The 12864-nt window shown below is 39.4% G+C and overlaps 1 long non-coding RNA gene across 6 annotated transcripts in view; it reads left to right on the top strand.

Moving 5' to 3' along the window:
- The window catches only part of LOC127518814 (uncharacterized), a 36235-nt gene extending 25807 nt beyond the window's left edge, over positions 1 to 10428 (top strand). For 3 of the 6 annotated variants that reach the window (XR_007931663.1, XR_007931662.1, XR_007931661.1), the window contains 7 exons: positions 288 to 380; positions 2638 to 5593; positions 5743 to 6076; positions 6283 to 6375; positions 6514 to 6777; positions 7200 to 7379; positions 9930 to 10428. This is a non-coding gene — a long non-coding RNA (uncharacterized LOC127518814). The remainder of the gene's footprint in view (positions 1 to 287; positions 381 to 2637; positions 5594 to 5742; positions 6077 to 6282; positions 6376 to 6513; positions 6778 to 7199; positions 7380 to 9929) is intronic. The other 3 variants (XR_007931664.1, XR_007931665.1, XR_007931666.1) reach the window with 3 other exon arrangements.
- Positions 10429 to 12864: the final 2436 nt, after the last annotated feature.

Genomic DNA, 12864 nt, shown 5'->3' with positions numbered 1-12864 from the left:
ACATCAAAACTGAATTGTTAAACTGAAATTTGCAATTTTTCAGAAGTGTTTCAATAGAACTATGATGGGTCATTTTGGTATTTCTATATTTTGCTGGCATAGTCGAAGGGAATTAGGGTCTAAGTGAACAATCAAATGTCTGTCTTGCCCCGGACTTTGAGTTATTCTACATTGTCGTACTCTTTAGGAAGACTTCAAGACTTTCTAATAAAATGAACAAATTTACAAAATTAATTTTAAACATAAATTTATTTAGTGGACTGATAGCAGTGTATTTTGTTTTTCAGCTCTGGGGTGAGCACTATCCACTTTTATTGAGGGACACACTCTTCCCAGTCTGCATGAGTCTTTGGGTCAGAAGTCGCAGTCGGTTCATCAAGGTTTGTACCTTAAAGGATTAGTTCACTTTCAAATAAAATTTTCCTGATAATTTACTCACCCCCATGTCATCCAAGATGTTCATGTCTTTCTTTCTTCAGTCGATGTCCTACGCCTTCCTTATTCTACTTATGGAACAAACGCAGCGCCAGTTCCGTTTTTTCCGTAAGTTGAATAGGGAAGGCGTAGGACATACAGCGTAAGCTTTTTGAAGAATACGAAAGTGCAGTTTTGGCGGAAGCACTTGGAAGGCGATCATTTGTTTATATAAAGCATATACATTTACCTTTTTTTCAAAAATGACAGATTGTTTTGCTAGATAAGACCGTTATTCCTCGTCTGGTATCGTTTAAAGCCCTTTGAAGCTGCACTGAAACTGTAATTTTGACCTTCAACCGTTTGGAGGCCATTGAAGTCCATTATAAGAATAATCCTGGAATGTTTTCATCAAAAACCTTAATTTCTTTTCGACTGAAGAAAGAAAGACATGAACATCTTGGATGACATGGGGGTGAGTAAATTATCAGAAAGATTTTATTTTAAAGTGAACTGATCCTTTAATGTTGGTCACATGACCAGCTCTGCTATGCATTTGTTACTCAAAAATAAAATAAAAAATATTTTTCAGTCTTTGAACCATTTCTTATCCCAAGACAGTAAACAAAAACTTGTTTGAAATAGAAATCTTTTCTAACATTATACATTTGTTTACCATTCATTTTTGAACCATTTAACGCATCTTTCCTGAATAAAAATATACATGGCATAAAAATAAGAAATCTTTATAAAAATCTATAAAAAAAAATCTTTATTAACCCAAACTTGTATAATGTAAATGACATGTCAAAGGGAATTTCAAAGTGTTTATTTCATGTCTGACAACCAGTTCTCAACACATCAACTTTCAGGCATTAGCCTACAATGAGTTTTGTCCCAATAGGAAGCTGATTTTAAAGGGGCACCTTACCGCTGGCAAAATGGGCCTTCAATAAAACTTGACTGCCTAGTAGAAAGGTAAAAAAAATTGAAATCTGCACTACCTCTAGACAAAACGCAGAAAAAAAGACTGTTGTCTTCCCTTTTGCCAAATAGGTTGGAAAACTTAAACACCGATAATGCACTGGGCGTGTTGGCATCCAAGGCTTCTCCCACCAGTCTGCTATGGATACGCTTACCAGAGTCAAATACTGCCTTTCTTTAGTAGGAAACTAAAACTCATGTATCTCATGAATAAATGGTTCACAAGTGTCCACTTTACATTAAGGTTCATTTTCACAGTTTATTATTGTTTGTAACTCATGGATAAATGGTTCACGTGTGTTCACTTTACATTAAGGTTCACTTCCACAGGTTATTAATGTTTATAACTCATGAATAAATGGTTCACATGTGTTCACTTTACATTAAGGTTCACTTTCACAGGTTATTATTGGTTGTAACTCATGAATACATGGTTCGCAGGTGTCCACTTTACATTAAGGTTCACAGGTAACTAATAATTTAATTACATTTTTCATTATTAATATCTCATCAAGTATGGTTGTGCTCTTATGTTTTTATTTTCATAATAAAGTTTCATCTTGTTAAACAAGAAATCAGTTTTATACACTGCTGTGGATAGGCATCATGACCTTTTTGCAGAGTATCATGGGTAAGACAATAACTTCTGGTAAGCAACATAGTAAGAAAAGTGGCAGTCTTGAGATATTAATGGAAAAACCACAAATACAACATCCTTCGGTCTTACTATAATAGTCAATTTTTGCTGCATCATGAAATAAATCAAGAATGTGGTTTTGAGTTAAATAAGTGTGAATAAATACATTTATTTAAGCATTTATAACAAGTGAGTTAAAAATGGCTCACTATTTGGCAGGTATTGTCTTATTGTCGCCCTTTTTATTCATGCATGAGATATTGATAACTTGATAACTGATAACTTCTTATCAGCCATTTATAATGCAATTGTAAATGACTTGTTAGTCATGAGCAAGTGCCTTTATAAACCCTTTACAAAGGGAACCTTAATGTAAAGTGTTTCCATTTTATTTGTTCAAATAGTGCAAAAAAAAAAAAAAAAGCTTATTTTTCAGGCAAGACCAGCCAATGACAATAAGCAGTCATACGGCTGTGTGTCCATCAAAGCGTTTTAGCCAACTATATAAAAATGTCAATACAATGTAAAGTATTTGCTCTGGCTTGTTTTTAATTATTTTGTTCTGTTGTTGTGTTTGTTGTTGTTGTCTATTGTACAAGCAGGATGTGGCGATTGGTCGATGTGGTATTTGTTCTGCCCCTCCTCCACTGTGATTGGTCAGCCGGGTAAAAAGTGACAATGATGAGTGCTGCGTTTTACCCAAAGTTGAACATTTTTCAACTCTCAGCATTTGGAAAAAAATATAGTTTAAATCACTTTTTTCCCATGTGATGAATGATAAAAACTTTGACAGCCAATCAGAAAACACCAGACTTTAAAGAGGTTGAGCATTTAAAGTATGTTTACTTTTGCATCAACTAATGCACCAATAGAGTGACCAATAGAAACAGGTCTTTCATTATGGTGCATATAGATACAGTACCACCCACTGCTCTAGCTTAATATTTTAATTTAATTTTTTTTGTTTTGTTTGTATATTATGTGCAAACTGTATTTGCACATAGTATATCGTAACATTTTTATTTTGATGGTTCAACTTTAGACATTCTAGCTATAAGTAACTTTGCAAATATGTCAACTAACTCTCATTAGAGTATTAGTAAACAGTCTGATTAATATTTGCTAACACTTTATTTTGATGGTCCCCCAACAGACATTCTACTGACAATAAGCACCTTTTCAAGTACACGTCAACTTATTCTACCATCTCTAACCTAACAGTCTACTAATACTCTGATTAAAGATAGTTGACTTATAGTTGCAAAGTTACACAGTTCTGTCATGAAACTCTAGATGGTGCTAGCTAATAAATCCTTAACTCAATCTGCTTGCAGTCACATCATTCTCTTTAGGGCACAGCTGATTGGTTCCTGCTGTATCAGTAGCCAATAAGCTTGCATGCTCAACCATTAAAATACTTTGATAGCATTTTCTGTAGTTGCAGTGCGCTTTCAGAAACCCTCCACTTTCCCCAGCTCCATCTGTATCTACGGGTAATTCATGTATGCAATACTGTACAGCAGCAGCATATCTGTTTATGTATTTGCAGTAGCAAGTCCCGTACTTGCTCTGCAGCAGCAATAACAGCAGCAGTGTAGCAGATCTATTCCGCCAAGACCAAACATATCAACAATATCATATTCATTACCATGCCAAACACTCTGAGAGTTGTCATGACAGAAATTATATAATCTTAAAAAATTCTATCATTGTTTACTTACCCCTATGTCTGTCCAAAGTTGACAATTTTGAAGAATCTTTACGGAGCTCTTTTCCATAAAATGACTTTTCATAGTCACCATGTCTGTAAAGCTCCAAAACATAAGTAGTCCATATGTCCATCTGTCGCAGTGTACAACCATGTATAATAAACTACCATTCATGAAGTGAAAATGTGATATTTTACTCAAGAAGCGTTAGGAATAATGTATGGTTAAAACACACACACACACACACACAAAATCATACACACAACTTTATATGAATAAAATACAACTTCAAACTTTCCGTGAGTGACTTCACTTTCACTGATGGACGGCAAACAACAGTAGGTAATTTGCCCTGCTATTTTAATTACATTAATTCCTAAATTTCAGTCTATATTTTTAATTGAAGGGGTGTCAATTGCAATAAACTGAATTCATTAAATGATTGTAACTCAGTTAGCTATGATGAATAATTAAGGCTTTTAAAATTAATAATTCCACGAATTATAAAAACAAGAATTTTAAGTTTTAAGTATGTTTCTGCAACACTAGTGGCACCTAATGCAGGGCCGGATTTATGCATAGGCACCTGATAGGCACGCTCAATTACTATGAGGAGAAATAATATTTTTTTAAATTATTATTTATTCTAATGGTAAAACAATGTAAGACAATTGCTATAATTAACAAAATATAAATGTCGGGCAGAAACCTCTTATCCATTTCATCTGTTTTCCATAAATCATTACGTCTGTCTGTGGGGTTTGCGAATATTAACCAATTAAACGTGTTATAAAGAGCTCGTGACTAAACCTCTTAACTCAGTTGGATCCTCAAACTGTTGGTCAAACCTCTTATCTTGAAGTGCCGCACGCAGTTTGGATTGTCTCTGCTTGTCTGCAAGGGTAAAAAAGAACTGGGTCTTTGAATAAGTACTGTTAAACATTGTTTGAGAAAGATAGTGCATGCTCATTGTGAAATACATGTTGAACTTCATCCTCCACTCCTTCATTAGTAAAAGTAATTGGGCTTTTTTGTTTGGTTTTGTTTTTGGATCCTTTATTAATTTGAATTTCTTCGCCACTCTACAACTAACCGGTTTGATGACGCATTAGTGATACCGAAAGCTGATTGGCCTTGATGGTTATATATGCGGGAGTTAAAAATGATGTCCGCTTTGTCCTCCCTTGTGTCTTTTTGCATGCATTTTCGAAAGAAGCATGACTATGGGATTAGACTGTAAGTGCCTTACTAAGTAGACGCTTTTGCTCAATTATGAATAATGAAGATTTTGGACACGAATGATTACACAGATTATAATAATATTAAGAATAACTGATCAGAAAGAATAAATCTCATATGTATTAAAGAAAACGTCAAAATTAAGTTTGTAACAATAAATGTGTTTAGATTCGATGTGCGCTCGCTCGCTCTGCTTACGCAACTTTAGGTGTGCGTGCTTATGAGCAATTCAAATGTTATGAATTCTGACTGCATATACAGTTTTATTTTATTGTTCGTTTTTATTTTAGAAGGAGTTTTGAGCTTGATTTCTTTTTTTTTTGGAGGATTATTTCTGAGGAGAGTTGTATTTTATTATTTATATATATATATATATACACATATATATATATATATAAATATACACATATATATATGCTGCCAGACCCGACCCAGACACTGAGCCAGGAGATATCTGGATATTTAACACCTCTGCCGTCAGAGTTTTCTGTTTTTGTGTCCACAGGTCAGGATCACTGGAGGAGGAAGTGGCAGAGCGGCAGCCAGCAGAGCCCAGATGATGGACGTCCGTCCACTCCATTTAAAAGGCTTGATAAACGCTCTCACAGAGGTCAGAACAGGCTTTTATTAAAGGAGTTATGGCTCAGTTAATAAATGATTTATCTTTGAAAGTTGAAAAAAAAAAAGAACAATTTGATGTGACCACTGACACTGATTATTGATATTATTAAAAAACAGTTGATGTTTGAAATATTCCAGCCTCCGGCCACTCCAGATCCACTCAGACAGATTCTTCACCAGACATCATGTCCACATCATCTCTGTCCCTCTCTGAGGACAATGTAGAGAGGCGGTCATGCAGAGAGTTGATGAGCCTCAGCAGCAGAGGCTCGTACAGCGTCATATGGAGGTGGAGTGGTGATGGATCAAATCGCCCATCAGATTGGTTTTGTCTTCCAGAGGCTGTGGAAGGCTATGAAGAGTCCTTTCGGCTGCTGTTTCCACAGTAGTGCTGTGGATGTTGTGGAGCCTTTTGTCCCTCCAGCAGATCTGTCACCTGCTCCAGATAACTCCACCGTCAAGACAAATAATGGTAAATCACCAATCACTATTTCTCCAACATTATTATACACAGTATTGTCATCTTGTTTTCCACTAAAAATATCTTACGGCTTGTTTTCAGAGAATATTAATGTTATTTTTCCCATATTAAAATTATTTTCTCGATATAACCAGCACTGATATTTTTAAAATAAAACAAAGGATCTAGCAAACTCATATTTTTCTGTTTGTTTTCAGAGTCCTTTGAGTCTCTCTATAACGTGGGAGAGATGATTGGATCTGGAGGATTTGGCAGTGTACGAGGGAACACCCAGATTTGATGGCAAAATGGTAAATCTTACCAAATTGTACAAACATGTTGCTCTTGCATGCATCAAAACATATTTAAAACATTTAACAGATGGTTTAATACTTGTTGCAAGGTCAGTTGCTTGAATACTTTTACTGTTATTGAATTTTTTTTTTCAGGTTGCCATGAAGTAGATGCGTAAGACTGACAACAATCGTTATCTTGATATTGTAAGGTGTAAATGTAATAGAAAAATAAGCCTAGAAACACCAAATGACCAAAAAAGACTCTGTTGAACGCATCTGAAAAGATCAAAGAAAAGTACATTTAAAAATGATGTTTTCTTCAGATTTTTACCCAGCTAACCTTCTGTCTACTACTTTTCATTAGCCTGGGCATCCCGAACCTCTCGTTACAGAAGTGGCGCTGCTGCTAATAATGAGGTGAGAACCCATAAGCCCCTACATCATACAACTATACGAGTGGTTTGAACATCCTCGAAAATTCACTCTGGTCATGGAGTTCCATGAACCCTGCGAGAACTTGCTGGACTTCATCATTCGTCATTCTCAACTGGACGAAACAACAGCGCGGGCCATCATGCGACAGGCTGTGCTGGCAGTACAACACTGCATTGAGCATGGTGTTTTTCATAATGATGTTCATATGCAGAACTTCCTGTTGAAGAAAAACACGTTAGAGCTCAAGCTGATAGACTTTGGATGCGGTCAGCTATTTAGTAGCGATGGTTACGAGAGCGACACATACATTGATGAGCATTTTGGGAGTGTGGAAACCTAAATGTAGAGACTTACTGATTATGTAAAAAAAAAAGCTCAACAATGTCCAAATGTCCTGCTTACAGGAATACTGGATTACTGCCCACCTGAAGTCTTGACAGAACCTCGATTCAGTGCCGTCTCAGCGAATGTCTGGTCTCTAGGAGTGCTGCTGTATGAGATGGTGAACACATGTTCTCCTTTTCAGGATAGAGCGGAAATCACACAAGCCAAAGTTACATTTCAGAACTCCAGCTTATCCAAAGGTGAGTGAATAATATTGAAAACATTGATAAACACACACATAAAGCAAAGGCTCTGCACAGAAACAGTTAAAGGTGAAGTATGTACGATTTTTATATATAGCTCAACGTAGAGCGAGAGTTTAGGGACGTGGCTACTGTAGCAGGCGGAGTAATGGGATAAAGATATTCAGCTTTAGTTACAGAAGTGAAAGCTAAAATTCACTGCATTTATACCTTTAAAGATTAAACGTGAACAGAGCATTGTGATGCTACACGCTACAAAGCTTCAATACATTTTCATAAAGACAAATACAACACAGCTGAAAGCATTCCTAATATGTTGGACCTGAAACATGCCTTCACAAGAACCAGTAAGAGCATTTGTGATGTTTGAATTGGGGAAGACACGACGTGCAAAAGGGTTTTTTGAAAATATGCTTTATTTTTATCATTCTGCTATAGGTGCCACTAGTGTCGCAGAATCTACATACTTCACTTTTAAAGTAAAGATAAGGAACATTTTACATTATATTAATCATGTTTCAGGTGCTCTTTTTGTACAAACCTGATTCCAAAAAAGTTGGAACACTGTACAAATTGTGAATAAAAAAGGAATGCAATAATTTACAAATCTCATGAACTTATATTTTATTCACAATAGAATATAGATAACATATCAAATGTTGAAAGTGAGACATTTTGAAATGTCATGCCAAATATTGGCTCATTTTGGATTTCATGAGAGCTACACATTCCAAAAAAGTTGGGACAGGTAGCAATAAGAGGCCAGAAAAGTTAAATGTACAAATAAGGAACAACTGGAGGACCAATTTGCAACTTATTAGGTCAATTGGCAACATGATTGGGTATAAAAAGAGCCTCTCAGAGTGGCAGTGTCTCTCAGAAGTCAAGATGGGCAGAGGATCACTAATTCCCCCAATGCTACAACGAAAAATAGTGGAGCAATATCAGAAAGGAGTTTCTCAGAGAAAAATTGTAAAGAGTTTGAAGTTATCATCATCTACAGTGCATAATATCATCCAAAGATTCAGAGAATCTGGAACAATCTCTGTGCGTAAGGGTCAAGGCCGGAAAACCATACTGGATGCCCGTGATCTTCGGGCCCTTAGACGGCACTGCATCACATACAGGAATGCTACTGTAATGGAAATCACAACATGGGCTCAGGAATACTTCCAGAAAACATTGTCGGTGAACACAATCCACCGTGCCATTCACCTTTGCCGGCTAAAACTCTATAGGTCAAAAAAGAAGCCATATCTAAACATGATCCAGAAGCGCAGCCGTTTTCTCTGGGCCAAGGCTCATTTAAAATGGACTGTGGCAAAGTGGAAAACTGTTCTGTGGTCAGACGAATCAAAATTTGAAGTTCTTTTTGGAAAACTGGGACGCCATGTCATCCGGACTAAAGAGGACAAGGACAACCCAAGTTGTTATCAGCGCTCAGTTCAGAAGCCTGCATCACTGATGGTATGGGGTTGCATGAGTGCGTGTGGCATGGGCAGCTTACACATCTGGAAAGGCACCATCAATGCTGAAAGGTATATCCAAGTTCTAGAACAACATATGCTCCCATCCAGACGTCGTCTCTTTCAGGGAAGACCTTGCATTTTCCAACATGACAATGCTAGACCACATACTGCATTAATTACAACATCATGGCTGCATAGAAGGACCCGGGTACTGAAATGGCCAGCCTGCAGTCCAGATCTTTCACCCATAGAAAACATTTGGCGCATCATAAAGAGGAAGATGTGACAAAGAAGACCTAAGACAGTTGAGCAACTAGAAGCCTGTATTAGACAAGAATGGGACAACATTCCTATTCCTAAACTTGAGCAACTTGTCTCCTCAGTCCCCAGACGTTTGCAGACTGTTATAAAAAGAAGAGGGGATGCCACACAGTGGTAAACATGGCCTTGTCCCAACTTTTTTGAGATGTGTTGATGCCATGAAATTTAAAATCAACTTATTTTTCCCTTAAAATGATACATTTTCTCAGTTTAAACATTTGATATGTCATCTATGTTGTATTCTGAATAAAATATTGAAATTTGAAACTTTCACATCATTGCATTCCTTTTTTATTCACAATTTGTACAGTGTCCCAACTTTTTTGGAATCGGGTTTGTAGATGCCAAGTCAATGGTCATGACTAACCAGCTCTCTCCTTATTAAAATGTGTACAGAATGCAGAGATCTGATTAGCCAGTGCCTAACCCGAGATCCAACTAAACGGCCGACGTTAGAGCAGATGTTACAACATAAATGGATTAGAAATGATGTAGATTGGAGAAGTTCAGGAGATTCACTCCATCAGTGATTACAGGTGTGAGGAAGTGTAACAGACAGAGTAGATTATTATCATTTGCCTTCAATTCTGGATTGTTTCTAGTGAGATTTTCAAATTTGTCTTCACTGTAATGTTCTTCACATTAATAAACAGGAAAATAACAGAATCAGTGATGCAAACAGAATTCAGTTCTGTTGTAAATCAGCTCTAAAAACATTCATGAGTTGACTTGTTCATATAATTTTTGTATTGGATAGGAAATAACAGACTTGCTGTCGTCGGTGGAGGGCTTGAACCCGAGACTTGACTGAAGCCTGAAGTCCAACCCCAACCTGACAGGAACTCAGAGCCGCTGCACCAGAGACTCAGAGCCTGTCCACGTCTGAGCAAGAACATGAGAGATGGCAAGACTGGAAAGAAGTCATCAAGTCATCACATCTATTTGCTTTTTTTTTTAAAAGTCAAGACAAGTCATCTTTGTTTATATAGCGCTTTGGAGTAACTAGTTACATGTAGTGGCATTACGTAATTTAATTACAAAATAAATGTAACTGTAATCCGTTACAGTTACTGAGAAAAATGTGTAATTAAATTAGTCACTTATGAAAATGTTAATGATTACAAAGGGAGTTATATCTGAAAAATTTCTGTAAACTAGGATATGTTGAATAATATTAATTTATTGTTTGCCTGTTTTTGATGTGCACGATGCCTCCTGCCATTTAAAGGCCATTTAGTAAAGTGATGCTATTCTGATGCTTTTGATTGGCTCTTTTGTTTGAATTTGCATCGTACCACGTCTGCCAATTAAATCAATCCAAGCTAAAAGCTTCAGGCTACAACCTCTCTGAGAGTTGCCACCATGGCGAGTGACAGAAATTCGTTCCAGTCCTGAAAATTTAAAAATTATTTCATCCAGAAATCTGTATTTAACCTCAGAATGATCTCAAGTAAAAAGAGGTGCTAAAGTCTGATTTTGGGGTGGCTAGGGATGGGTATCATTAAGGTTTTAACGGTATTACTACTCTTACGATACTCCTTATCGATCCGGTACTTTAACGATATCCTTATCGGTACTTTGTGTTGTGTTAAGGGCTGTCAAACGATTAATCACATACAAAATAAAAGTTTGAGTTTGCCTAATATATGTGGATGTACAGTGTAATGATGGGTCGACAGCATGTGGATCCATTTGCAGCTTTTATTAAGAATAGTGTATACACAGGTAAGGGCAGAGGCAGAGACGTAAACGGGGACAGGCAATGGTCGAGGCAGGCGGCAGACAAACGGTATCAGGAAGCAGGCAGAGATCAGGGCAGGCGGCAAACAAACACAGTCCAGTAAACAGGCATGGATCAAGGCAGGCAGCAGAGAATCACAAGAGATAAACAGTCCAATCGGCAACAGTATAACAATCCACAGAAAACGCTTAGAGATGATCACCGGGGCAAATCAAGACTTCGCAGTGTGTGTGTGTGTGCGTGCTGCTTAAATAGTGTGAGTGTGATGTGGTGCAGGTGTATGTGCAATCAGTCCCAGGAATGAGGGCCTATGGGAAATGTAGTCCGAATGATGGTATCAGTATTCCGGTGAAGGCTCCCTCCGGTGGTGCGGGGAAGGAAGTGCGGGAGCCTCACTTGTGACAGAGCCCCCCCCCCCCCCCAGCGAGCGGCTCCAGACGCGAGGAGGCGGATGACGCCGGGGTCTACCACGTGGTCGAGGGGCCGGTCTCTCCGGATGCGTCCTATGAAACTCTTCTGTGAGTGAGGGGTCCAGGATATCATCCACATCGACCCAGGATCGCTCCTCCGGGCCGTACCCCTCCCAGTCGACCAGGTACTGAAGTCTCCCACCCCGGCGCCTGGAATCGAGTAGTTCTCGAACTTGGTAAGCCTCCTCGCCTTCGATCAGCATGGGTGGGGGGTTGCGGGCCTCGGCTCCCTCCGACTCCCCCCTCGGACCACCAGAGGGTTTCAGCAACGACACATGGAAAGTGGGAGAAACACGGTAGTTAGCAGGTAGGTCTAATCGGAATGACACGGGTGTAATTTGTTTAATAATTTGAAAAGGCCCTACAAACCTGGGACTGAGCTTTCTGCATGGAAGTCGGAGGCGGAGATCTCGTGTGGATAGCCAGACCCATTGGCCCACGGTGTACTCTGGACTGGGCCGCCGGTGACGATTGGCCTGTACCTCCTGCCTTCTCACAGCGCGCTGCAGATGGTGATGGGCGAGGTCCCAGGTTTCCTCACTGCGTTGCAGCCACTCTGTCACGGATGGTAGATTGGTGGGTTCGCCGGACCAAGGGAAAAGTGGTGGCTGGTAGCCAAGTACACATTTGAAGGGAGTCACGCCGGTGGCGGCTTTCTGGAGAGAGTTTTGTGCGTATTCCGCCCACATCAGGTAACGACTCCAGTCATTTTGATTTTGTTGGCAGTAAGTGCGTAGGAATCTGGTGAGCTCTTGGTTCATGCGTTCTGTTTGGCCATTGGATTCGGGGTGATATCCTGATGTGAGACTGACATTGACATTCAGGTGTTTGAAGAAGGCTGCCCATACCCGGGACGTGAACTGTGGCCCTCTGTCCGATACAATGTCCTCTGGCAAGCCGTAGAAACGGAATACATAGTTGCAGAGGGTCTCTGCTGTTTCAAAAGCAGATGGTAGTTTGGGTAGTGGAATGAGTCGACAGGCTTTGGAGAATCGGTCCACAACCGTAAGAATGGTGGTGTGGCCACGGGACACAGGGAGGTCGGTGACGAAGTCAATTGCTATGTGGGACCAGGGACGTTGAGGAATGGGCAGTGGCTGTAACAACCCGGAGGGTACTTGACGGGATGGTTTTGAGGTTTGACAGGCTGTGCAGTTTTTTACGAATTGAGTGGTCTCCGCAAGCATGGTCTCCCACCAGAACCGGTTCTGTAACAGATGGAATGTGGCAGTAATACCCGGATGACCAGAACTGGGAAGAGCATGCACTTGATGTAGTAACTTGTTGCGGAGGGCTTCTGGTACGAACGTGCGATCTGGTGGGCATTCCGGGGGTGGTACCGTCTGTGCGTTGAGTTCGGTGATTTCTGTCATGATGTCCCATTGTACGGGAGCGACCAGAAGTTTGTCGGGGATGATGTTTTCCTCGCTCTTTGTTCTCTCTACCTCCTCCACTTGGCGAGACAGCGCGTCAGCTTTGAG

The sequence above is a fragment of the Ctenopharyngodon idella genome, chromosome 9, assembly GCF_019924925.1.
Source record: "Ctenopharyngodon idella isolate HZGC_01 chromosome 9, HZGC01, whole genome shotgun sequence".
Classification (NCBI taxonomy): domain Eukaryota; kingdom Metazoa; phylum Chordata; class Actinopteri; order Cypriniformes; family Xenocyprididae; genus Ctenopharyngodon; species Ctenopharyngodon idella.
This window is presented reverse-complemented; position numbering and strand designations above follow the sequence as displayed.